The following is a 26,892-nucleotide window of genomic DNA, read 5'->3' as shown; positions in this document are numbered from 1 at the left end:
CACATACATATATTCACACACATACATACATATGTACACATACACACATATATACATATACATACATATATACACACACATACATATATATACACACCCACACACACACAAACACCCCAGAAGACTCCTTATTGCCCTTTTATATACTCAGCACTCTATGTTCTCAGCATTCACTTCTATTGCCATGTTTTTGATTCTTATCTGTTCTTAAATCTCTTATTAATGAAATAATACAAATCCTGGCCCTTGGGTGACATCTTTTGTACATTATTTCTGTGTGATCCATCCAAGTTGCTATGTGTATATCAATGACACATTTTTTACTTTTTACTTTTAATTCCACAATGGTATTCCATATAAATACACCACAGTATTTTTTATCCATTCAACTTTAAGTGGTGATTTAGATTATTTCTAGGTAGTTACGAATATGGCTGCTACAAACATGTTTTGTGCACGCGTTTCGATGGGCATATGCACCCATTTTCCTTGGCGGATAACTGGGAGTAGCACTGATGAATAGATAGTAACTGCAGGTGTTAGATAATATTGCTTTGCCGTTAGTTAATAGTGCCACCTAGTTTTCCAAAATGGTGGTACCTCATCTACTTGTTCTAGTCCTCATAAGAGTGTCGGTGAAATCATGTCCCTAACCTTCAGTTGCAGAGATCATTGTACCTAGTCCAATCATGTATCTCTCAGCTTTTCACCTTTCCTTACTGACTGTCCCTCTGGATGCTGTCTGTGTAATAGAGAGGTCGAAGGGAGAGACCTTCCCATCCACCCTCACTGCCTTCTCTCAGTGATAATCCTGGCCATTGTGCTGCAGAAATTGACCCTTTTCCCATCACTTTATTTTGAACTTCTCTCTTATTTCTGCATCTCCATGACAGCCATTTTCTCTTCTTCTGCTTTGCTTCAAAGATCTAAATTTCTCCAAAAAAAAAAGAGCAAAGGAAAATTCAATGAAACCAACACGTATCTAGCTAGTTTCAAACATTCAGTTTTCCAGGTTTCTGTACTTTATACATTTTCTTAATTAGAACTCTAACAACCCTGTGTCAGATCACTCTGAGTTTATTGCACTTGAGGAATTGAGCACACCTGGGTAGGTTTACATTCCAGAAAGGGCGACTGCACACATCCAGCCTCTATAGTCACACGCAAACATAGCCCATGGGAATGAGAGCCAAGCTCGCTCTTACCACCTAATCCACTCACAACAGTGCCCTCAATTTGCTCTGCGAAAATGAAATGAAGGACCTGCTGTGCCTTCCTCTCAGAGATCAATCTAAGCATCTTCACGGGAGCATGGGGATGCAACTTGGGAAGAGATCAGTGTTAACAGGAAGTCAAAATCTCACACTCCAGTAGCTCAAAATTGCCTTTGTTTCTACTGCTCTAAACAAGTAAATGACTCTCTGGTCTTAGCCAGGCATAAAGAGATTGACTCATGTCATTCATCTAAACTCACAAAGAAGGCTGTTGGTATTTGCTTGGCTTCGTTCCCCGAGGGGAGCTTTGATGGGTGTGGGGCTGTGCCCTGGGTAGAGAGAAGACTCTGTATCTCTGTTTTATGTAGTTGCCCTTGCGTCATTCTCCTATGGAGCCAATAGGGGCGATTCCATAAAACTTCAGAACAGGCTTCAGGGAATTACTGACACAGGTTCCTGGGGGTCCTCTGAGAATGAAAATATGAAAGAAAAACAAACTGTAAAATATTTTAAAGAGGTTTACTCTGAGCCAGTATGAGTGACCATGGGCCCAGGCACCACAGTCTCAACGGAGGCAGTCACATTACAGTTTTGTTTGTTTGTTTGTTTGTTTTTTAACGGAATCTTGCTCTGCCACCCAGGCTAGAGTGCAGTGGCACAATCTCGGCTCACTGCAACCACTGCCTCCTGGGTTCAAGCTATTCTCATCCCTCATCCTCAGCCTTCCAAGTAGCTGAGATTATAAGTGCATGCCATCACCCCTGGCTAATTTTTGTATTTTTAGTAAAGAAGTGTTGGCCAGGCTGGTATCAAATTCCTGACTTCAGGTGATCTTCCTGCCTCAGACTCCCAAAGTGCTGGGATTACAGGTGTGAGCCAACATGCCATGCCTGGATTACAGTATATTTTTTACATTTCAAGGAGGCAGGAGTTATAGGCAAAGACATAAATCAATACCTGGAAGATATACATTTGTTCAGCCCAAAAAGGTGGGATAGTTTGAAGTGGGGGGTGGTTACAGGTTGTAGGTGGATTCAGAGATTCTTCAATTTACAATGGGTCAAAGGAGTAAGGCTCTGTTTAGAAAGAGAGGTCTGAAAAGAAAAAGTGCTTTTTTTGTTGTTATTGGTTTGTTTTGTCTTTAAGACAAGGTCTGGCTCTGTCGCTCAGGCTGGAGCGCAGTGGTGTAATCACAGTTCATTGCGGCCTCGACCTCCTGGGCTAAAGCACTCGTCCCACCTACGCCTCCCAAGTAGCTATAGGACTACAGGCATGTGCCACCACGCCAAGCTAATTTTTGTATTTTTTGTCTTGTACTGTGTTGCTCAGAATGGTCTCAAACTCCTGGGCTCAACCCATCCACCTCCGTGGCCTCCCAAATTGGAAATGTTCTAAGATAAAAATGATGTATAGCAAGACTGATGGTCTGCAGGCACAAATTAACTCTTACTTTGAATGGCCTTATGTCTTGTTTATAATTTGGTATCTTATTGCCACAAACAGTCTGTTTTTTCAGTCATATAACTCTAATTTAACATTAACACTGGTCAGTTTTGCCTAAACTCCAAAACGGGATATAGAGAAGTGTGTCCGACCTTCCGTCACATCATGATACAGAACTATGTTTTTCAGATTTCTCTGGAGTCCTCTTGGCCAAGACCTCTTGGTTAATTTGGGGGCTTAGGATTTTACTTTTAGTTTACAGAGACAATATGGACATATGAAGGTGGAGGACTGAGCCAGTCTGTTTAGCAGCCATTAACTTCCTAAGGGTTCTACTTCTGAGATTTAAAAACAAACCAAACACAAACAGCATTGCTACGCCTCTCCTTTTTAAGCTTGGTCAGTCAAAGAAGACATTTTAAATCATGAGACAGTGATGAAAATGAGCTAAATTACCTACATATTACATGTATTTAGGGTGAACAAATGTCAACACTGAGAAACACTGAAAGAGGAAAGACAAAAATAGACTTTCTTTTGCCAAAAGTAAACTTTCTGTAATTGGCAGGCTCCTGTCTTCTAATTCCATGCAGAGTGATCAAGGCATGGCTGTCTTGGAAGCACCTAAATAACATTACTGTAAGAAGCATGAGTGACTCTCCAACCAGGCATTGTCCAATAAGGTAGATGTTGAACACACTGGAAGTGATGTGTTGGAAATGATACCAGTGCAACCAAGAAACTGAATGAGTGACCCATAGCCCATGGCCGAGAATGTGCTCCTTGAGTACCAAGTGCCATAAATGCATCTGGGTCCGCAGAGCAAGGCAGGCATGGGATGCTCAGGAAGGAAGCACGGGGTTTCTCTAAAGTTAGCTCAGGACTTAACTGTTCACAAGGAGGATGTGGTTAAGGCTTAAATGTCCAGGGAGAAGAGGATGATAGAGCAAGCCTTGCACATAGCAACTGGCAGGGTAGCCTTATAGGAAGTCATCTCTCTGTGAGGCTGGACATCTGGATTTCATGAGAAACCTGTGCTCACCTCCACCACACAGCATTTGCCTTTGCCAACAGAATACCCCTATCCATAGGTCTCACAACTGTCACTGCTCTGCAGTCACTCTGCCTTGATGGTGACAAGGAGCCGAGGGGTTTTACAAGCCAAATAAGCATTATGGGGTAGGACCCCAAATCAGAGAGAGCCAGCTTGACCCCTGGACTGCAGAAATTTTCAAAATAACTGGAGTTCTATGAAGTGAGTTTGAAGAAGAGGAATTGCCTTATGGAAAAACCTCCATGAACAATGACAGTCGAATGCTGTGTGTGGTCATCACCCTAGAAACTCCAAGGAGACTCTCTCCTGGGACTCCGAGGTATTACTTATGATCTTCATAGCCACAAAACTCCTTTTGTGAGTTCCTGCTCTTCCAGGAAGATGCTGGTGCACCTACATCAATAAGGTAGATGCTGAACATCTACGTCTATAAGGTAGATTGAATACCGGAAATGAGGCACTGCAAATGATACTAGTGCAATTGAGACACTGAATTTGTAACTTCAATTAAATAAAATTTAAATTTGAAAACTGACAGTATAAGTTTTATGGGAGGGGAACGAGACTCCCTCTCTCAATCAGAGGAGCAGGGTGAGCATACATGGCAGGAGGAGAGGTTGGAGCTGTCTTTGAGGATGACCCACCACAGTGGGATTCCCCTAAACACATGTTGACTGACTCTTCTCAAAACGTCCACAGATTGCACAATGCTCTTCCAGAAACTCACAAAAGCATATGACAAGAGAAAAGGTGAGTTCACTTTAGCTAGGAGGTGCTGACACCAGGTCATTACTGTGCAGGTGAGGTAAGACATGTTCTGCTCACTCACCACCTTTTCTCTCTTCTTATCCAATTTTATAGGAAGGGGACATGGAAAGGAATGAGAAAGAGAAAAACTTACCATGCTTTTGATTTTAGCAGCAGTGTTCTAATTCAACAAGGGCCTGAAATGGAAAAAAAAGAAACGTTAAATTGAATGAAAAGACAGAATTTTGATATTATACTGCACAAGACTCCAATTACTACAATGAGATTTTTTATGTAATAAAAAGAATCAGCAAGACTCTGAACTGTGCCTGTAATTTTATCCAAGAACAGAACAGAACAAATCAAGAGATCTGATTTTTGAATTAATTTTCAATTAGAATATAATTTACATATGGTGACATTTATTGTTTTAATGTTTGGTTCTACAAAATTTGACAAATTTGATATATTTTGCAGAACCATACAACAAAACAATGAATTTCACCATATGTAAATTAGCCACCTCTACAAAGTCATGGGGTTAGTTTCATCCCTCCAAAACCTCTCTCATCCCCCGGTAGTAATCTACCCCATGCCCTACTCCACCTCCTGACAACCACGAATCTATTTCCTGTTCCATAGTTTTGCCTTTTGCAGTGAAGTCACACAGTATTTGACCTTTTGAGTTTGGTTTATTTCACTTAGGAATGTGTATTTAATTGTCTATGTAGAAAATCCCAAGAAATGTACAAAAAAAAGATGAAGACTAATAAGTGAGTTCAGCAAGGTGGCAGAATTCAAGACCACCATACATACAAGATCACCATACACAAATCAGTGTGGAATAAATTATCTCGGTCAGAGTTGGGCAAACTATGGCCTAGGGGAGCTGCTTATTTTTACAAATAGAATTTTTATTAGAACACAGCCACACTCATTCATTTACATATTTTTTAGGCTGCTTTGTTGTTACAAGAGCAGAGTTGAGTATTCGTAATAGAGACCATAAAATATTTACTCTCTGGCTCTTTACGGAAAAAGTTTTCTAAACTTTTCTAGATAATAAGCATTTAGGCATTAGGATTAACTGGGAAATATACTTAACACAGATTTTTGTAAAGATTCAATGACATAATATATGGGAAATGTAATTATAATGTAAACAACATATACATGCCTATTAATGTAATTCAGCATATAGACTACAGAAAGCGTATTTATCTATTGTTTTAAAAGTATGGAATAAAAAAATACCATACTCTACCATAAAACCGTACTTACAGAGCTACCAGATCTGCAAATTTAGAATTTTGTTCTGATTTTTTAAAATGGCACCGAGAGAGCATCAATTTGATTTTAAAACTGTGTATAGTATTTTTCCCATGCAAATTAACTTTTCAAAACCTACTATTAAGTGACCACTCTGTGATTTTAGTATACTTGCTCTGTCTTTTACATAAACAAATGGTTTTCATCTTTCTTCCATGGATCCTTCAATTCCACAGAGGTTCAATTATATGTAGGGAGTGACCTAGCAGTCCTGGGAATTAGAACACAGGCATCTTTGATAGGCCATTGTTTAGCCTACCGTGGTGGACACTCCCAGGGTTGACTTGGAAATTCCTGGAGGTCTTTTCCCATCCTCTCCTGCCTTCTTTAGCTTATTTAAGGCTTAGTCGTTCATGGTCCCTAGGTGGTTGCCTCAGATTCAGCCACCATCATGTGGTCCCCACAAAGCAGGACGGAATGTGAGTGCAGTCGAAGGTCTTTACCAGGTGTGAATACTTTCTATGTGTCAAGGAGAAAAATATTTCTAGTGCTTTAAGACGTCCCGTCCTGTCTCATTGTCTATAAATGGGTCATGTGCTTGTGCCTAGACCAATTACACAGGAGACAAATTTGTCATGAGTGGCTTAGGTTTGACTTTGTTTATCTCCTGGCGCTGGGAACATGGGCAGCCGTGTTGAATCAGGGTCCTTGTCATAGAAGGAAGGGGGAGAGTGCCTGTTGAAGAGACAATAAACAGTGAAAAACACAGGAGGCCAATAGATTTGAAGACTTTTCAGCTCTAGTTTGCTGGCACTTAAGGTGAGAAAGAAAAAAGTAGAAAAATATCCTTTTTAAATAAACATAAATTAAGTCCAAAACTGACTTTGCCCTCAAAAAGAAAGTACATTGCAGTTAAGAATAATTGCTAGGCCAGACACTGTGGCTCAAATGTGTAGTCCCAGCACTTTGAGAGGCTAAAGTGGGTGAATCACTTCAGCCCAGGAGTTTGAGACCAGCCTGGGCAACATAGCAAGACCCCCATCTCTACAAAAATACAAAAATTAGCTGGGCGTGGTGGTACACACTTATAGTTCTGGCTATTGAGGAGGCTGTGATGGGAGGATCACTTGGGCACAGGAGGTTGAGACTGCAGTGAGCAGAGATCGCACCACTGCCCTCCAGCCTGGGCAACAGAGTGAGACCCTATCTCAAAAAACAAAACTGCTTTTTATGTATTTTAAAACTGTACCCCTATTTTTCGTAGAGGTTAATTATCCTCATTTTATCTTGCCAGAAGGATAGAGCTCCTCATCTCTGTTAGAAATGACCATCAAAAAGATACATCAATTCATTAGAATCAAAAGGTAGGCTTTTTTAAGTGTTAAATGACAGGAACATCGTTGTTAAGCTTTGCTTCTAAAGCACAGATCCTTTCAAGGTGACCTAGGAAATCTGAGCAAGGTGGGTGAGGAGGAAATTATTTTATGTTAGAAATAGTTACTTCATTGTTACCTCTTTTGAATTTTCCAGGTCTTTTGAAATCTGATCATTTAATGACAAGTCATATTTCACAGTCATTAAAAAAAGTTTCAGGTGGTCGTTTCAAATGGGAAAAATGGCTGGGCACAGTGGCTCATGCCTGTCATCCCAACATTTTGGGAGGCGGAGGTGGTTGGATCACTTGAAGTCAGGGGTTCGAGACCAGCCTGGTCAACATGGTGAAACCCCGTCTCTACTAAAAATACAAAAAATTAGCTGGGTGTGGTGGTGGGCACTCGTAATCCCAGCTACATGGGAGGCTGAGGCAGGAGAATCACTTGAACCTAGGAGGCAGAGGTTGCAGTGAGTCAAGATTGTGCCACTGCACTCCAGCCTGGGTGACAGAGGGAAATTCTGTCTCAAAACAAAAACAAAAACAAATTGGAATAATATCTAAAGTTATAAATTTGGCAACTTAACAACTATATCCTTCAAAATAGAACCATGCAAAATTCATGTATCATGGCAGTCATAATCGTGTGAAAACAACATCCACATATTATGCAGGTGCATCACAAATGGACATGCCCTGTAATTTATTCCTTCCGAACCAAGTCCATCTGAATTCATCCTGGGAAGACTGATGCTTGAATCTCTGATTAGGTTCATAAGTAAATAATCATCATATTCATTCATGCGTTTCTGCCACAAATATGCCCTAAATCAGGAAGGTACATAGCTATGATTCATGCCTTCAGTGATTTTAAGGGGAAAAAAAGGCAGGTCTGTGTCAGTTATGAGTCTGAGCCAGGGTGAGGATAAAATGACATGAGCTAATCACAGTAGTGAAAGGTGTCATTTTCCCATCAGACTGAATCGTGATAACAAGCACAATAACAAGGTATGTGTGAGAACATTCCCCTGCCAGAGGACAACCCTGCAGCCTCATTTTCAAGCTAATGACATTTTTCATTTTTAAACCATTCTATTTTTCTTATAGATGTATTTGATTATGTGAAATACAATCATACACTCACTTTAGAATAATCAGAACTACAGATTATTTTTAAAAACATAAATAAAAATTAAACTCACTGTTACGGTTTGGATGTTTGTCCCCTCCAGGTCTCATGTTGAACTTGCAACCCTGGGAATGGCATTCCAGCATGAGATTTGGAGGTGATTGAATCATGGAGGCCCAATCCCTCATGCATAGTTTAGCACCATCCCCTTGGTGATAAGTGAGTTTGCACTCCATTAGTTCACACAAGATCTGGTTGTTTAAAAGTCTGGGACATGCCCACCCCTCACTCTTGTTTCTGCTCTTACCATACAATGTGCCTGCTCCTGCTTCACCTTCCACCATGATCGTAAGCTTCCAGATGCCTCCCCAGAAGCTGAACAGATGTTGGTGCCATGCTTGTACAGCCTGAGGAAACATAAGCCAATTAAACCTCTTTGCTTTATAAATTACCCAGCCTTAGGCATTCCCTCATAGCAACACAAGAGTGGCCTAATACAGTTACCCATATCCCCCACCATCAAGAGACAAAAACAGTTTACATTTCAGTAACATTTTGCAAACAAATATAAACCTAAAAATGCAGCATTATATAGTATTTTCTCCAACAATAGCAATGCCTTTAGTTTCTAAGAAACGTGAAATTTCAAAGAATATTTGCCAGATACAAATATGCAAACTTTCAAAAATGTAAAATTAATTTCAAAGAATATTTGCCAGATACAGAAAGATAAAATTTCAGCCTAACTATGACATGCAAAAGCAATGAGACAGACAAGGTTTCTCTGATTCACTCCTGATGGAGTTTAAGGCATTGTTCTGTATTTTACAAAAATGTAAAATTAATTTCGAAGAACATTTGCCAGGTACAGAAATGTAGAATTTCAGCCCAACTATAACGTGCAAAAGTAATGAGTCAGACAAGGTTTCTCTGATTCACTCCTGATGGAGTTTAAGGCATTGTTCTGTATTATAGACTTGCCTCTGTGGCCACCTGTTAATATCTTTTGTGCCTGCACTCTGCCATGTCTCAGTGAAAGCAATATTTAGCATATAGCTCTTTCTGGCGCTCTTTCTCTCTAATACAGCCTTGGAAACCACTTTAAAATTTTCCACGGGCCAAACCTTTATCTTCTAAATCTGACTCTTCTATTGAGACCAGTAATCCATTAGCCCATGGAGTCTGCGCTGCTTTCAATCTGGACACTGCATTGTTATTTAGGACTCAATGCCTCCTGACTCCTACAGATGGCATTTTTTTTTCGTTTTTATTTTTTATTTTATTTTTTGAGAGAGAGTCTCGCTCTGTCACCCAGGCTGGATTGCAGTGGCGTGATCTCAGCTCACTGCAACCTCTGCCTCCCAGGTTCACGTGATTCTCCTGCCTCAGCCTCCTGAGTAGCTGGGATTACAGGTGCTTGCCACCAGACACAGCTGATTTTTTTTGTATTTTTAGTAGAGATGGAGTTTCACCATGTAAGCCAGGATGGTCCTGATCTCCTGACCTTGTGATCCGCCCACCTCAGTCTCCCAAAGTGCTGGGATTACAGGCATGAGCCACTGCGCCTGGCCCAGATGGCTAATTTAAGATGACCTTATGCTGACTAAACAAAAGGTGGGCAAGGCAGGCTGGAGTGAGAGTAAAATGTTTAATAACTAAGGATATAAAGCAACTTTTCCCCCCAAAGAAATTGTCTTGTGCAAATTTTTTAAATCAACAAAATAATGGTATTTGCAGCAACCCGGATGGAGCTGGAGACCATTATTTTAAGTGAAGTAACTCAGGAATGGAAAACCAAATATTGTGTGTTCTCACTCTTAAGTGGGATCTAAGCTATGAGGATGCAAAGGCGTAAGAATGATACAATGCCTTTTCATCCTCATGGCTTAGATCCCACTTAATAGTGAGAACACACAATATTTGGTTTTCCATTCCTGAGTTACTTCACTTAGAATAATAGTCTCCAGCTCCATCCAGGTAAAAATACAACAAATTAGCTGGGCGCAGTGGCAGGCGCCTGTAGTCCCAGCTACTCGGGAGGCTGAGGCGGGAGAATGGCGTGAACCCGGGAGGCGGAGCTTGCAGTGAGCCGAGATTGCGCCACGGCACTCCAGCCGGGACGACAGAGCCAGACTCCATCTCAAAAAAAAAAGAATGATACAATAGACTTTGGGAACTTGGGGGAAAGGGTGTGGGGAGGTGAGAGGTGAGAGATAAAGGACTACACATTTAGCCAGTGTTCACTGCTCAGGTGATGGGTGTACCAAAATCTCAGCAATCACCGCTAAAGAATTTACCCATGTAACCAAACACCACCTGTTCCCCAAAAACTATTGAAATAAAAATTATGATAATGTTTTTGAAAAGACAAGTTTAAATCTCTCACTCACCCTTTCTCTCCCACTCCCTCCTCTCTCTCTATTTTTGGAAGGAGGGGAATCGAATAAGCAGTTGGCTGCAATTTTTATTAATTAAATGTTTAGTTTATTGTAAAAGCTTTTTATCTTTATTTTTAAATCGTGATAACTTATAAACAAACTTGCTGATATTTGAGTAGTTATAGTTTGACTTTTCCATGTCCATATTCTCTTATGCTTTTTATATAAAAAATTAAAATTACAAATGTGAAAGTCTACCAAGAGGGTAAAGAGCAGAAAAAACCTTTTTTATTAACAGAATATATATCTAAGTAGCGAACTTGCGGAAATTATGCACATGGACAAATTCCAATTTCACACTGTAGGCTTCTGTAATTTTATTTTTCAGGACATGAGTTATCAGAATTCTTTCTCCTGAAAGAAAGTGGAGATCAAAGGTAAAACTTCTAGAGAATGAGATGAAGGCAGATGAAAGAAGTTAACAAAACATTACACGACTTGATAATATTGCATGTATACAAAAACCTTATGAAATCAACTGTGTCCTAGTGACCACTTGTTTTTCTTTTTGTCATAATACTTTTTTTCTCTTGCAATGATATTGATTCATCTGCACCGGACATCAACTCTGCATTTGTAGAAGGTGTTAAGAATACAGGGAAATGGAATAAGTGGCTTTGCCTGTAATCCCGCAGCAGCAGAAATGTCCATGTCCTCTCTCCTGAAAAATACCACATTCTCCACTGGGTTCCACAAGTTTCGAGGTAAGAGCATGAACATACACAAAGTCACCATCACTACCCTCACCACCACCACCATTATTTCCACCATATTCACCCTTTTAATATGCAAACTTTCTCCAAGGCTTCCTGAAGTCACCCAGAAATGCGTTTCCCCAAGAGTGAGTTGTGCTAACTTTGTATCCTATGGAACTCTGGGAAGCTACTCGGATCCTCAACTCTTGGAGTCTTGCTGACTGCATGTTCCAGGCTCCACATTTAAGCTCCAGTGATTGCTGATGACCGCATGACCTAACGCATGTCCTCAATCGTTTCTTGGCCTCAGTTTCTTCACCAATGAATTCTGGAGACTGGAGTTGGCAATATTTCAGGTTCTTTCCAACTGGAAATACCCATCTAATAATTTTAGTAAGGCAATATCCATAGAAACCTACTGACAAAATGAGTATTTTAACAGAGACAGTCGTAGTTTCTTAATTTTTACCAGAAGGGAATGCATATGTATAATATCTATGTTGCCTTTTATGTGTAAAAATAAATACACAGACACAGATGTCTTGTTTTTTGTGAGTTCAGAGACCATTATTCATTCATTCGTTTGTTCCACAAATATTTATTGTGTATGTCAGTTAAGTTCTCCTGCATAATAGACTGTTTGCAAACAAAGTAGCTTTAAATAGAATTATTTGATTGCTCACAATTTTGTAGGTTGAGAGTTTGGTCTAGCTTCAGCTGAGATGGGTTCACTCATGTGTTTACAGTAGCTAGGGGTTCAGCAGTGTAGTTATGTGTCAGGCAGTGGGTGCCAGCTCTGGGCAGAGGTGATAGGGAATCACAGGGAATGTCTCCTTCACTCAACAGGCTAGCTGAAGCCTGTTCAGTGGTAGCCATTGCAGGCTTCCCAAGAGCAGCAAGAGAGGGCAGGCTTCAAAAAGGAAGCAGTTTTTTAACCCCATTTAAGTGATATTTACTAAATTACTATTGATTAAAGCAATTCCTAGTTCCAACTTCAGATTGGAGATGTGAACGAATAGATTTCCCCTTTGGTTAGAAGGATGGGGAAAATCATTTGCAAAGGAGTGTGACTAAGTGAGGGTCAAAGTTTGTGGCCACTTTTGAAGCCTAACTCCATGGGTTTCTACTCTATGCCCAGCACTGGCTGATTTAATAACAAAGCATCCCGCCCCAACAAACAAAGTTACAGCAGACTGGACCAGTTTTTGTTGTTGTCAGTGGTGGGCTTTTTTTGTTTGTTTGTTTGTTTTTGTTTATTTTTTTGCTGTTGGTGCTTGTTTTACCTTTCATTGTAGTAGAAAAAATTTTTTAACAGCAGTTTTAGGCTCACAGCAAAATTTAGATGAAGGTACAGAGATTTCTTTAATACTCCCTGTCCCCACACATGCATAGCCTCCCCCATTATCAACATCCACACCAGGGTGGTACATTTGTTACAATGAATGAACTATAGTAAGACATCACTGTCACCCAAAGTCCACAGTTTATATATCAGGGTTCACTCTTGGTGTTGTACATTCTGGGTCGGGACAAATGTAGAGTGCCATGTATACAGCATGATAGTGCCACACATTATGGTTTCACTGACCTAAACATCCTCTGTGCTCTCCCAACCAACTGGATCACTTTTTAGGGTAAGAATGATCAAGGCGGGGGATCTCTAAGGAAGAATCACTTAAGCTGAGACTAGAAAGATGAATAGGGGTTAGCCAGGTGAAAGAAGTTAGACAGGACAGAGGATTGAAGAGTTCTCCAAGCAAAGAGAAGGGCATGCTGGGGGGTATGGGTTAGGTAAAATCCTGATGTGTTTAAGGAAGAGGACAAAGACCAGCATGGTGGGTGAGGGATGAGGGGCATAGGGTGGGCATGTGGCTGGAGAGGTGGGCAGGGCTGGTGCACAGAGTGAAGGTGATGGAGAACACTAAAGCGTTTTAAGCTGGGAGCCTCAGGGTCTGCATGGTTCTTTCTAAGAGGCCTCTGGAATGAATAGGAAGGGACAAAAGTCAGAGCAGATAGACTGGCCCACTTTCAGATGCTGTTCTTTCCCTTCTTGCTCATATTCCTCCATGGTTGACCCTCCAGAACATCAGCTATGTTGAGTCCTCCACCTCCCATGAGCAGCAGGCATGGAACACAGACTACTTGACCCTCAAGAGGCCTAGAGGGAAGTGGTGCTGATGTGAACTGCCCAGGTGAGTGGTGTTCAAGGCAGGGCATTCCACTCTCAGAGGCAATAGAGGCAGATCTGTTTCTTCTGGGGCCTCTGCAGGGTTAGGGGCTGGCAGAGTGGGAGCATCACCATCTTGGACAAGCCCCTCATTCTAAAGTTCACCTTAATAAAAACCACCTAAATCCAAAGGGCATCAACCTAATTGCTAAGGTCAGCATGATCATAAACCACAAATAACATCTCTGACCAGAAACATTCCAAACGCCCCCCACAAACAAAGACATGCTAGCCCCAAGATAAGCCCTCTCTGACTGGGAAGATGCCAGCCCCAGAATAATACCCCTCCTGCTGGAAAGATGTCTGCCCTAGACAAACTCGCCTCCTCCCAGAGACATTCCAATCCCACCATAAAACTTCTCCCTCGCACAGGAACATTCCAAACTTGTAATAAGCCCCTCATCCTAAAACCAATATGTAGTCTGTAAGATAAAGCACTCCTGACTGAAATCAGCCAGAAGCCCCTCTCAGGTTTTATCTCAAGTAAACCTGTCTTTAACTGCCAGGCCGTGTTTCATGTTTATTTCCTTTTTCTTTAACTCTTACAGGGGTTTCCTCTGCCTTAAGGACTGGTGGAGATGGGGGACCCTGGGCTTTCAGGAAGCAGTTTAACTGCTCTAAACAGGCTTCAATTGTAATGCCCAGGAGATTTCCTTCTTTTCGTGGATAAGGAGGTAGTAGAATCTCAACGCTAAATCCTCGAAGGTATATATTATTTTGCAGGGGTAGCAAATAGCATGCTCAGGTTTTAAAGAACAAAAATATTCATCTTTGTTGCTATTGTTTGTTTTCTTTAAGAAAAATGGAAAACTCTATGCATGAACATTGACATGAATATAAACATATGGTGTGTGTTTCCAGGACTCTAAACACAGTGATCTGGCCAGCTTGAAGTCACCCCAGCACTTCGCCCCATGTGAACTGCAGACCTAAAGGGTGCTGCCCCTGCTGCACCACCATCCCAGCCTCACCCCATCTCCCTTTTACACCCAAGCACAAATCCATGGGAACATGGGCACGTGGCCAGAGATGCAGTTCTTATCCTCTTCAGCCAACAGGACTCTGAAAAGCATCTTACATTAAGTGATTTATTAATACACCAAGAAAGTAAAGGACCTGAAAGAAGCTTCTAATTAGAATGGTAAAATAATGTATTATCCACATTAGGGCATTTCTAAGAGTGACAGGAGAATGCTATAAATAATTAGCAGGCACAATAGGCATAAACAGAGCCTGCAACACATGTGGGTGATAGATGAACAATTCAGTTACCTAGTGACAGATATTTTTGTTTATAAGAATGATTTCATGCTCATTTAAATGGTGCTATATTGCACTAGATATTGCCTCTAATTTTCAAAATCATTTTTCTTAATTTAGAGACATAAATAATAATATGGAAAAAAACAAATGTATTGATAATGAAAATAAAAAGTAATATGAATCACATAGAAGCATGAAATTATTTGCAGAAAATACATTTTTCCCCACGAAGAGTAGCTTTTCTGGCCATTTAAGAAAGCAGAGTTGACAGGAAAGTCACATGGGAGCCAGGGCTTAGAACGTTTGCAGCTGCTTCTTTTGTTCTGTGATACATCATCTTTCACGTTTGACTTCCTCCTTGCTTGCAATTTCGCAGTTTGAAAAAAGCTTTTTCAATAATTGGGATGAGTTGTACTTAGTTGGTTTCCTAAATTGCATCATTTTTGAATGGGGGAATATGGCCTAGTGGTAGCCACATTGAGAGTGTGTGAAAATGACTGGGTAAGGAGGGGGAGTTCTTACACAATGAAACATTTCCAAACTCTCTGCATTCTATTGGACCATGTCTTGGACAGCCGTCTCTCAACTCTGCTCAAGCAATCATGACACAGCTATCCAGAAACAAAGGGTCATTATTTACCCATATTTGTAATCCAAACCTTTTTTTTTTCTTTGAGACAGAGTCTTGCTCTTCACCAAGGCTGGAGTGCCCTGGCTCGAAATCGGCTCAGTGCAAGCTCTGCCTCCTGGGTTCATGCCATTCTCCTGCCTCAGCCTCCCGAGTAGCTGGGACTACAGGCACCCACCACCACGCCCGGCTAATTTTTTTTTTCTTTGTATTTTTAGTAGAGATGGGGTTTCACCATGTTAGCCAGGATGGTCTCGATCTCCTGACCTGGTGATCCACCTGCCTCAGCCCCCAAAGTGCTGGAATTACAGGCATGAGCCACCGTGCCTGGCATGTAAATCAAACCTTTAAGCACAATGATTCACTTTATTCCAATAATCATTGGTCTCGATTTGCATTTCCCTAAGGACTGAAGATATTGAACATTCTTTACTGTGCTCATTGGCCATTTTTTTTGGAGAAATATCTGTTCAAGTCCTTTGCCCACTTTTTAATTGTGTTATTTTTCTTGTTGAGTAGTAACAATTTTTTGTTTGCCTTAAAATATATTTTTATGCTAAGATACAGAACCCAGACACCAAATGTCACAATATTTATGATTCTATTTATATGAAACATCCAGAATAGGTAGATCCGTAGAGAAAAAAAGGCAGATTCCTAATTATCAGGGGCCGTGGGGAGAGGTCATTAGGGAGTAGCTGCTTGTTGGAGAATGGCTGTTATCAGGGTTTCCTTTTGGATGATGAATTTTTTTTTTTTTTTTTTTTTGAGACAGAGTCTCGCTCTGTCATCCAGCCTGAAATGCAGTGGCATGATCGCGGCTCACTGCAACCTTTGCCTCAAGCACTTCTCCTGCCTCAGCCTCCCAAGTAGCTGAGATTACAGGTGCGCATCACCACGCCCAGCTAATTTTTGCATTTTTAGTAGAGACGGGGTTTCACCATTTTGGCCAGGCTGGTCTCAAACTCTTCAGGTGATTCATTCACCTCGGCCTCCCAAATTGCTGGGATTATAGGCATGAGCCACCAAGTCCAGCTGGGTGATGAAAATATTTTGGAACTAGATAGAGGTGGTAATTTTATAACACTGTGAATTTAGCAATTAAAAAAATTATTGACCCTGGATAATGTTGAATTAATGAGATGGAGATATTTCAAATAAAAGAATATCTGCAAGTATCACATATTAATGTTAAAAAATAAAATAATAATAATGTGTTGATCATGTATCTCTTGACCTGTGTCACTGCCATTACTGTATGGTTGTGATGAGGATGGCCAGTTGTTCCCAAGTATACTTTCACCTTCTTTATTTTGTAATAGAACACATGTTTTAAACCAGATGACCAGGATAAAGACTATTTTTCTAGATACTTTGCAAATAATTAGGTGTGGTCATGTGACTGAGTTGTGGCCACTTGGGTGTACACTAAATGAAGTGTATATTATCTGGGATGTGCATTGAAAAGGAAGGGGCAGGGCCTTCTCTTCCCCATGTCCCCTCCCATGTTCAATTGCTGCAGTAATTGAACATCTTAAACCAGTGGCATCACAACATCCCCCTAGGCATGGCTGAGCAACAAAACAGCAAGTGTCTGAGCAAGTGATGTCCGACAAAGACAGTCATTAAACTGTCTTTGCTAAAGTGCATATTTAACTTGTTTAAATCTGTATCTTCGTTAAGACATCAGCAGTAAGACCCAAGCAAACCAGAAAAAAACAAATGCTATTCCAGACCTCAAGAAGTTTAAAGTATAATAATAACAGCTACCCTTTGTGGAACCATTTTTATGTGTCTGTCCCTCCCTCTGACGACGTGCATCTCATGTATCATCTCATCTTACCTTCACAACAACTCTAGGATGTAGGTATTATTACTCCAATTTACAGAAGAGAAAACTGTGTTTTGAGAGATAGATGTTATATTTCTTTTTCTAGATAGTAAGCAGGTCCCAGGATTCAAACTAGAGGAGGGGCGGTGGAAGGGTGTTATGAATGATTAGACTATTCTTCCATGGGTAAGGAGAAGTGGAATGGCAACATTTAGGATAGGTATTTATAAGAGGAGCCACTAGAGAGGACGCTGCCTGAGAACATACGACAACTTCACATGGGTAATATACACAGTGCTTTTGTGACATGCCCCTACCAGTCCATTTCCTAACGGATGCCAAATGTTTCCAGGAGCTCAATCATCGAAGTAAGAATCATGCCAGGGAGGACAGGTGTCAGTTCACTGCTGATAAAGTTGCAAAGGCTGGCAGTCAAAAACCTGAATTGCAGAGCGTGTTGGTAGTGACATCAGAATCAGAACACAGATTGTCCAGTGGTGGCTAATTATTTGGAGTGGATAGAAACATGGTAGAGTTTTGGAAGCCTTTTAACATTAATTATCTGTAAAAAGCAGGATCTCAGTCTCACTGGCAAAAGAAGCTCAAACATTGAGTTGCTAGCAGAGAGCTCAAGACCAAACAATATTCCTAGAAAATACCCACGCATCTTTCCCTCTTCCCCACCCGGCCTCAAGTGCAGGCAGGCAGCATTGCTGCTCTCTTCTTGTACCTGGGGAAATTCAGGCCTAGAGAGCTGGAGGCATCTAACCGAAGGTCCATGTGACAGTTTGGCAGGCCCGGTCTCACTAACGCAGGCCTCCATCACAATTGTTTCAGCACGGACTGAGTGGTGAAGTTAAATATTAAAAGCTGAAAGAGCCAGTGTCTTTATACAAAGGCTGGAATGTAACAAAAGCCCCCAAAGAGTTTTGCCTAGTCCTTTTCTGGGCCTTGAAGCATGACAAGATGATGAAAGAATTCTTAACAGGACCCGCTTAGGATTAAACAAGTTTTACTAGGGGTCTGAAGAAACTCCCCAGGTCTCCACAAACAAGCTTTAAGGAAACCCCCAAACCTCTATGACTTAGCAGGAGACAAGATAGGGGTAATCACCCCAGCACCTGGACCCATTTAGATTAAGTAAATTTACTGAGGCTCCAGAGGAAGGTCTTCAAGACTCAGATCTTAGTTACAGATGAAACGAAGTTAATCACTTACGTCTTTAGATGAATGCACACTTACACACAGACACGTAACTTAGAAGGTATATAAGCTCTGGGAAACTTTGCAATTTTGAGTTGGTCTGCTAATATTTTCCAGGACTTCTCCCTGGAACCAGTTACAGAAATAAAAACTCTCTTCCTCCTCAGTTCATCTGCATCTCGTTATTGAGCAGCAAGAAATAGCACCCTGACCCTCAGTTTGGTCCAGAAACAACAGAGGTTGCACAAAAATACAAGGATCCTTACTCCTACTTGAAGTCAAGTGGCTTTATCCCTCTCCACTATGGAGACTGGATTTGCTCCTGTATGGGGATTATTCTTTGGCCACACACATTCCATTCCCATCCAGTTGGCACAGCCCATTCTTTCTTTACTGTGACAAGAAGCGGGAAAGGACATTTTAAACTAAGACAAGCAACTGTGCTTCAAGTAGTCAAATGTTCTCCATTGCCTTAGCAACATGCAACTCTTGAATGCGATTTCCATGACTGTGAGTTGCTCACCTTTTCAAAAATAAAGTGAACAAAGGGATTTCCAGAATGGCTAAGGCTGGCAACCTCCTTGGCTGTAAGCTCTTGTATATTCAGCAGGATGAACAATGAGAGCAGAAAATCCACATGTATTGGCTGGAAAATAAGCCTCTGAAACTATTTTGAGTACTGTTGGAATTGTTTAAAATGGTGCATTCTAGAAAGTTCAAAATATAATGATATAGCTGGAATTTTTTGATACTCTTATTTTTTAATATATCATTTCATTTATACAAAATGTTAATCAAACTACAATAATGTGGTTAAAAACAAAGAGAAAATAAAAGCGATATTCATAAAAGGCAAATCAATAGAGACAGATAATATATTATTGTTTGCCTAATGCTAATAGAGGAAATATTTTAAAGTTATACCATGGCTATGGTTGTATAACTATAAATATACTAGAAAAATTGAATCAAATATGATATGCAAATTTTAGAATGACAGATTTTATTAAAAATAAGTATGCCATAGAATAATGAGATTGCTAAATTACTTTCTGAAAACCACCTCACAGAATCTGAAAACCAAATCTATTTCTTGTCCACTTCAAGGAATATGGAGTACAGTTTCTCTATTTGTCTGCTGTGTCTAGATAGTATATTGAAGTCAACAATTCTCATTGTAGAACTTTCTACTTCTGCCCTTAACTTTGTCATTTTTTGCTTATATACATTGGGGTCTTTGTTAGGTAGCTGGGATTTCTAATAGGATTTTATTATTCAGAGTGACTGCAGTTTCTTCCGACAATCTCACACTTACAGCAATATTTAGAGAAGGAGGTGAATAAGGTCACTTAGGATGATGCCCCATGACCTGTGATGGTGACATTAACAGGTGCCTATCTCAGCTGGTCCTTCATAAAAGGAATTCCCCAACCATTTCTAGCTCAGTAACGAATGTCTGGCTAGAGAGCCAAAGACGGAGCATACACAGAACAGTGAACACCCAGGAAAAGAGATAGCACATTTGAGCACTTGGGTCTTTACCCTGACACTTAAGAAAAAAAAGGAATAGTTTTTCAATTGACTATTGTTAGCCTGAAATACAAAAGATCACCAATTTAAAAAACAGTATCAAACACAAATTTTGGTTAATTCAAATCCTTTATGAGACTCGTTAAAAAACAGAAACTCAGGGAATTGTTATTTTCCTTTAAGATTAATATTAATTTTAATTAGAACTATTTTTCCTCTCATTAGGATTTTTCAGAGGCTAAATTATGACTTTCTTAGATTTTTTTCAGAAACTGAATTATCAATTTCTTAACCTCTGAGTTTCAGGAGGGTTTATTAAAATTGAGAAATTCAGCTTAGGCTAAATGACGTGTCTCAGACCAGGTTTCCCCCACATCTAATTATTTTACTTTACAAGTCACCTCCACGTATAAAATGTGATATATGGGGAAATGCAATAAATATATTCTAGGAAACACTTAAAGCCTCCTCCATTGCTAACATCTGTATGATATCAAAATGTATTTTAAGATTTTTTATATAAAATACTATATTTAGTCATCTTCTTTTCCCCTCCATTGCTAACATCTGTATGATATCAAAGTGTATTTTAAGATATTTCATATAAAATACTATATTTTGTCATCTTCTTTTCCCCTTATATTATTAAAATGAATTGTAGACAAATGGAAAACTTAAAACTAGCATTTGAATGGAAACAACTCAAATGTTCTTCAACTAATGAACGGATGAACACATGGAGTCTCTTCATTCCATGGAATATTATTCAGTCATTAAAAGGAATAAAGCTCTTACACATGCTACAACATGGATGAACCTTGAAAATCTTATGCTGAGTGAAAGATGCCAGACACCGAAGACCACATATTAGATGTTTGAAATTATGTGAAACATCCAGATTTGTCAATTCCATAGAGATAGAGAATAGGTGGGTGATTGCCTAGGGTTGCATGGCAGAGAGTGACTGCTAATGGGTACAAGGTTCCTTACTGCGATGATGAAAAAGCTCTGAAATTAGGTTTTAGTGATGGTTGCACAAGTCCGTGTGTGAGTACACCATTAGCTATTGGATGGAATTACATACTTTAAAAGGGTGCATTTCATGATGTGTGAATTCTATCTCAATCAAGTCATTAAAAACACACAGACAACTATTTGGGATTCTCAGTGATGCTTTATATGCAAGAAAGGTTGATTTTCTCCAAGGAGAAACATTCAGAGAGTTTGAGTTGACAGTGACTCCAGGGCAATGAGCTGTCTGAGCATCCCTGCTGCTCCTGGGCTCTGCAGACAAGAGACCCAGCTCTGTTAGCAGGAGATACTTTAAAACTATAACTTTAAACCTATAAAGGGGTAGTGAGTTTAAATTGAGATTTCAGGCCACATTTCCAGCTTTTACTTTCACCATTTTGTTAATTAAACAATAAATTCATTTTGAGAGATGCCATTTTTATACAGCATCCGTGTTTACAGAGGCAGGCAGTTTAATATGGTAATTGGATCTCAGACTTTGTTTACCCAAGTAGACTTAGGTTCAAGTCTCAGATTTGCCAACTTCTAAATATGGAACCTAACCAGGTAGATTAAACTCCTGAGCCTCTGCCCTCTCATTTGTAAAATTGAATAATAACATCTACTTCATACTAATAGTTAAAATGATTGAAATAAATAAGAAAACAAATGGGCCTTGTGTGTGTGTGGGTGGGGGCAGGATCTTGTTTTTTTTTTTTTTGGATCTGCTTAAACTAACCTTAGGTGATCTTCATGAGGCTGTGGAACGTGTTACTCCGTTAACAAATATACCACTTAGTATGACTTAGTACGCCATGTGCTAGGCCCTCTCCTCAGTCTTTAATAACTAATACACTCACTCATTTTCACAGCAACCCTATAAATTAGATATTATTTCTAATGATCTCTTTTACAGGTTAAAACATGAAGACATGATGTGGTTGAGACATTTTGCATGAGGGGAACTTCAATTTGAGATATTGAGGAGCTCAGCAAAATCTCTTCATAATAAACTATGACATTTGACCATGTGGTAAAAAGCAAGCATTTCAGTGATCTGGCAATTGACCAAAGACACAATCAGTTGGTGAATGTTTATTCATGGAAAAACTATAAAACTTCAGGTAACAATAGTGGGACAAGGCTGAGCATTCATGCTTTAGTAGTCGTCGATCCCAAAAAAGAAGAGGAGACAGACAGAGAGAGAGAGAGTGGGTGTGATCTTATTCCTGTGGTCTCTGTGAAATGTATGATATTGCTTTAGAAGCCCTGATGAATAGGGTGACACTTTGGAGCATTATGCAATAAGTAAAGTGGTATAGCTGGGATTTAAACAGCTTGCAGTAGACTGCATTAATGTCCTTAATGCTTCACTCCCTACCATTTATAAAAATATACTTTTGCATCCTTGGTCATGCAGTAATGCACACCCTCCCTCTCTGATGAAATATACTAGCCCTCCTGTAGACTTTGGGCTTGGGTATATCACCTGCTCAGCCCAGTGAAATGTTAGCAGATGGGACAAGAACAGAGGGCTTCAATATGATGCCCAGCTTGGCCTGCACAGCTATCATTCACCACCAGAGGAACATGCCCCAGGTAGGTGCTGCCCCCAGAGCACCAACTGGCCTTTAAAATGGAGAAGGTCAAATAGCATATGTTCACAGTATTTTCCATCTAAAATGCCACCTCCTCTGTGCCAGGTAACAAGGACCTTTACCTCCCTTCTCTCTCTACTCAGTCTCTCCCATGTCCAAGCCCCACTTCTTCAAGACTCACCTGCTCGTTCATTTTCATAGGTGTCTAGTCTTTCATATCAGAGATCAAGACCAGATTAAAATAGCCCACCTGGGCGTTGTTGAGACCCCGAACATTCGTGAAGACTATAAATGATGTAAGAAGGTAGGGATAGGGATCCATGTCAAATCTCCTTTCATGAAATTACTGAATATAATTTATATATATGAGTTTAGATATTCTAATATATTAAAATAATATATACTATAATTATGCACTATATATTACATTATACTTATTTTGCATTATATACGATGCTTGTTTTGTACAGAACTGTATTATATACCAATACATATATACATATATGGACATGGATAGAATACGTATGTCTCCAGTCAGACCTACCAGGAATAAGGTTTCTAGTTAACCTCTGGTTTGGCTATTGTTGTTTCTGAGCGAGAACTCGAACTCAAGGAAGAGCTGACTTGTTCAGAGCAAATAAAGTTACTCTGAACAAGTATTTTCCTGTCTTCTCTCCCCATCTGAAATATTCTACCTATTCTCTAAATAAAAGTGAGGAATATTTAAAAAGAAATAAACCGTAGAAGAATTGCCAAATGTCAGCCAATCATATACACCCACATATCTTGGTTCAGCCCCATCATATTATAGAAGTTTCTTGTTTTCTGTTCAAAGAAAATTTCAATCAGAGGTGATGTAACGCTATAAAGAGCTGATCCAAAGATAAAGAAATGGTGTGGGAGGATTCAGAAGGAAATTCTGGAGACTGTTTTAGCTTAAACTAATGCTTTTATAATAAAAATGAAAAATAATATTCTTTTACTACTAGTTCTCTACTGGAGCTCTGCAGAGGCAATGTTTTATTTTCTTTTAAAATTTGCATAATTCTTAGATGGCAGTGACACAAACTTCATATTTGAAGATCATCTTAAAAGTCACTCCAATCAACTTATTTAAAATTAAAAACAGCTATCAGTAACATGAGAGTTTTAATCATGTATACTTTTTAAAAAAACTTATTTTCCTGTGACAATAAGGTTTGGCCTTATGCAAAAACAATTTAATCTTCTCCCACATAAGAAAGGGTCTAAGTTTTGGAGGAACCTGATATAGCTAAGGCTGTGACATCCTGCCTCCTGGAGAATGGCGCCCTGGGGCCATCTCCCAAACTGCAGTCACTGGGGGCACCTGTCTGCTTCCTTTCCCCACAAGCTCTCTCATGCATATGGTTCCCAGGGCATACAGGATGCTCACCTGCAGATCAGATCTTTCTCCACCCCTTCCCCACCTCTGCCCAGAATCCCAGGAAACTGCAGTGCCCATGACTCCTTGCCAGCTGGCTTCAGGCTCAATTTAGCCAGTGAGAGGCACTGCTGGGAGATTGGGAGGTGGGAGGAGGAAAGAGACCAGGGTGTTTCTTCCCTTTGCTCCACTCCCCGGGCTAGATTTTCAGCACTGGCCAAGTCTCCTCTGGCTCCAGCTCCCACTGGGAATCTGGGTTTTATTTTATTTGTTATTATTATTTTTTTGAGACAGAGTCTTGCTCTGTAGCCCAGGCTGGAGTGCAGTGGCTCAATCTCGGCTCACTGCAACCTCTGCCACCTGGGGTTGAAGCAATTCTCCTGCCTCAGCCTCCTGAGCAGCTGGGATTACAGGCACGCACCACCACGCCAGCTAATTTTTGTATTTTTAGTAGAGACAGGATTTTACCATGTTGGTCAGGCTGGTTTTGAACTCCTGACTTCAAGTGATCTGCCCGCCTCAGCCTCCCAAAGTGCTGGGATTACAGGCATGAGCCACCAAGCCCTGCTGAATCTGGGTTTTAGTAATATCATTTTCTTGCTTTGTCCCTCCAGCCAGGCAATGTGCAAGAAACTAGGAAGAAAACAGTGAAAAGTATAGATCTCACCCTATCCATGTGGAGTCTGCAGTCTAGTAGATAAATTTCATTATGTTTAACAAAAAATGACACTGGATATTCAACTCAAATAGTACCTGTGATCATACAGTCATTTGGCATTAAAAGAAAAAAATGTTGTGCTTCCCGCCCCCACCCCCGACGAAGGGACTGGGAAATCCAGTGCCCTCCCTAAGTTAGTTGCAAAATTGTGATGGATTTATGTTTCCCTGATTTTTTTGGTATCTGCATTTCAGATGTCTTGCCCATATCACATATCTAAAGACCCAAGTTGTCCTCTTACCTTTGTTCTGCCCAAGATGAGAACCCAGGACCACACATATCCTAGTGGGATCCTACTCCAGTTGACATCAGTGGGGTAACACATTCTTTGTTGGTTCTCTTTCCTGTATCACTTTCCCACTTCTCTACTAATGCTTTCTGGATTATCTCCCACATAAACCCTGAGAACTTGAAACCTTGTCTCAGGATCTATTTCTGTGTGACGTCAAACAAATTCATCTCACACCTGGTGAAGTGGAGAGGAGCATCTTCCCACTACAATCTCATATGGAGGGGAAATTACAGTACAGGGAAAATGCTCCTGAAATTAATACCTTTTTAATGTCCAATTTTCAGGGCTCTTCCATTTCAATCCTTTGATATCCTCAAGGTTTACTGCATTACCAGTGGCCAGCACCTCACTTTGGAAAGGGGGAGTACTTGCCTTCCATCTTTTTCTGAGTCCTGAAAGAATCCGCACATAACACCTTGCTGTAGATATCAAGAATAATATAACAAATGGTGGTGCACATAAGGTATAATTTGGAAATGAAACATTATGAATACTGATCATGCCTCCCGGGTGCACTTCTCCAATTTTCTCCTCCCTTGCTTTCCCCTAATGTAACCATTGCCCTAAATTTTGTTTTAATCATCCTCAGGGCCTCCTTTAATAAGGAGTTTATTTGGCAAAAGAGCGTGAAGACATCATCTACAATAACATCTGTGATAATTCATAAAGTAGAGGTTTCACATTTAGACTCACAGTTATCAGATCTAATGAGTACTAATGTTTCCAGTAGATACAATCTATTTCATTATTGGGTCTAATACGTCATTTGCCAATAGGAGAACTGAAAACTTAAGACTTTAAAAGAAAGTTCCATATCAAATCTGTCAGATATTTACTCTAACATAGAAGTCCAGCATCCACTTTTGTATTGCCTCCTTGCAAATAATTTGTTTTTCATAATTAATGTTTACTTGAAATGTGACAAGGTGCTTGTTTCTGTCCATGGAAAAGTTCGCTTGAACACAAAGCAAATATCATTTTCTGTAATTACAAGTTGTGATCATGCTAATTTATGTGCATTATTTTCTAGTAAAACATTATTATTGGCAGCACATTTCATAGGGGAAAAGAACTAAAGATATTTTATGGGGTCAGTCAGTGTTTAGAGAAGTAATTGAAATGGGTAATGAAGTCAAAGAAAGCTACAAGGATAATTCACAATCCTTCATTCAGCAAAAAGCTATTGGCATGTAACTTGCAAAAAATAATGTTTGGGGAGAAATCATACACTTATTTTGTAAATACAGGCAGGTAAATTGGAAGCTCTGTGAAATATCTAAGTTCATACTTTTTGGGTGTGTCTTGAAAATCAATGCAATGCATTGACTTCTGTTCTTTCTTCCTAACTCAGCCAGGAGTCTGCGTGGTAAGGGATCACGTGGGGATGTGTCTCATGCTGGAAAAGGTGGCACCTTTCATTCTATACAGGGACATTGAACATCTTTGAAGGGAAGTGGAAACATCTTCAAACTACCTGCGTATCAAAGAAAAAACATTTACTTAAACCACAGAGAATGTAACAAACACTTCGTTTAGAAAATACCTGACACTAAAACTAATAGTCCAAGTAGAAAATAGAACATTTGCCTTCTAACATTTTGTTTAGAGAAACACTGAACAGGAACTGAGATCTATAGAGTTTCAGGAGAAATTGTTTTAACGCTTCAATCGCTACATCAAACAGTGTTTCATGTTCAGAAGCTAAGATATACACACTGACCAATTAATGCTTTAAACCTCAAAAACACTATCCTTTTAAAAACACATAAAAACAATATCACCATTCAGCAGTCAATTTTTAAACTATGTGTCAAACCTGCTGTGGCCA

The 26,892-nt window shown here is 40.0% G+C and overlaps 1 long non-coding RNA gene across 1 annotated transcript in view; it reads left to right on the top strand.

The window, feature by feature from the left end:
* The window catches only part of LOC105740382, a 45,728-nt gene extending 33,832 nt beyond the window's left edge, over nucleotides 1–11,896 (top strand). Inside the window, exons 3-4 of the long non-coding RNA XR_001116412.2 lie at nucleotides 7,022–7,091; nucleotides 10,995–11,896. This is a non-coding gene — a long non-coding RNA (uncharacterized LOC105740382). The remainder of the gene's footprint in view (nucleotides 1–7,021; nucleotides 7,092–10,994) is intronic.
* Nucleotides 11,897–26,892: the final 14,996 nt, after the last annotated feature.

Source organism: Nomascus leucogenys, chromosome 10 (genome assembly GCF_006542625.1).
Source record: "Nomascus leucogenys isolate Asia chromosome 10, Asia_NLE_v1, whole genome shotgun sequence".
NCBI classification, from domain to species: domain Eukaryota; kingdom Metazoa; phylum Chordata; class Mammalia; order Primates; family Hylobatidae; genus Nomascus; species Nomascus leucogenys.
Note: the sequence above shows the minus strand (reverse complement) of the source record. Positions and strands in the feature narration are given on the sequence as shown.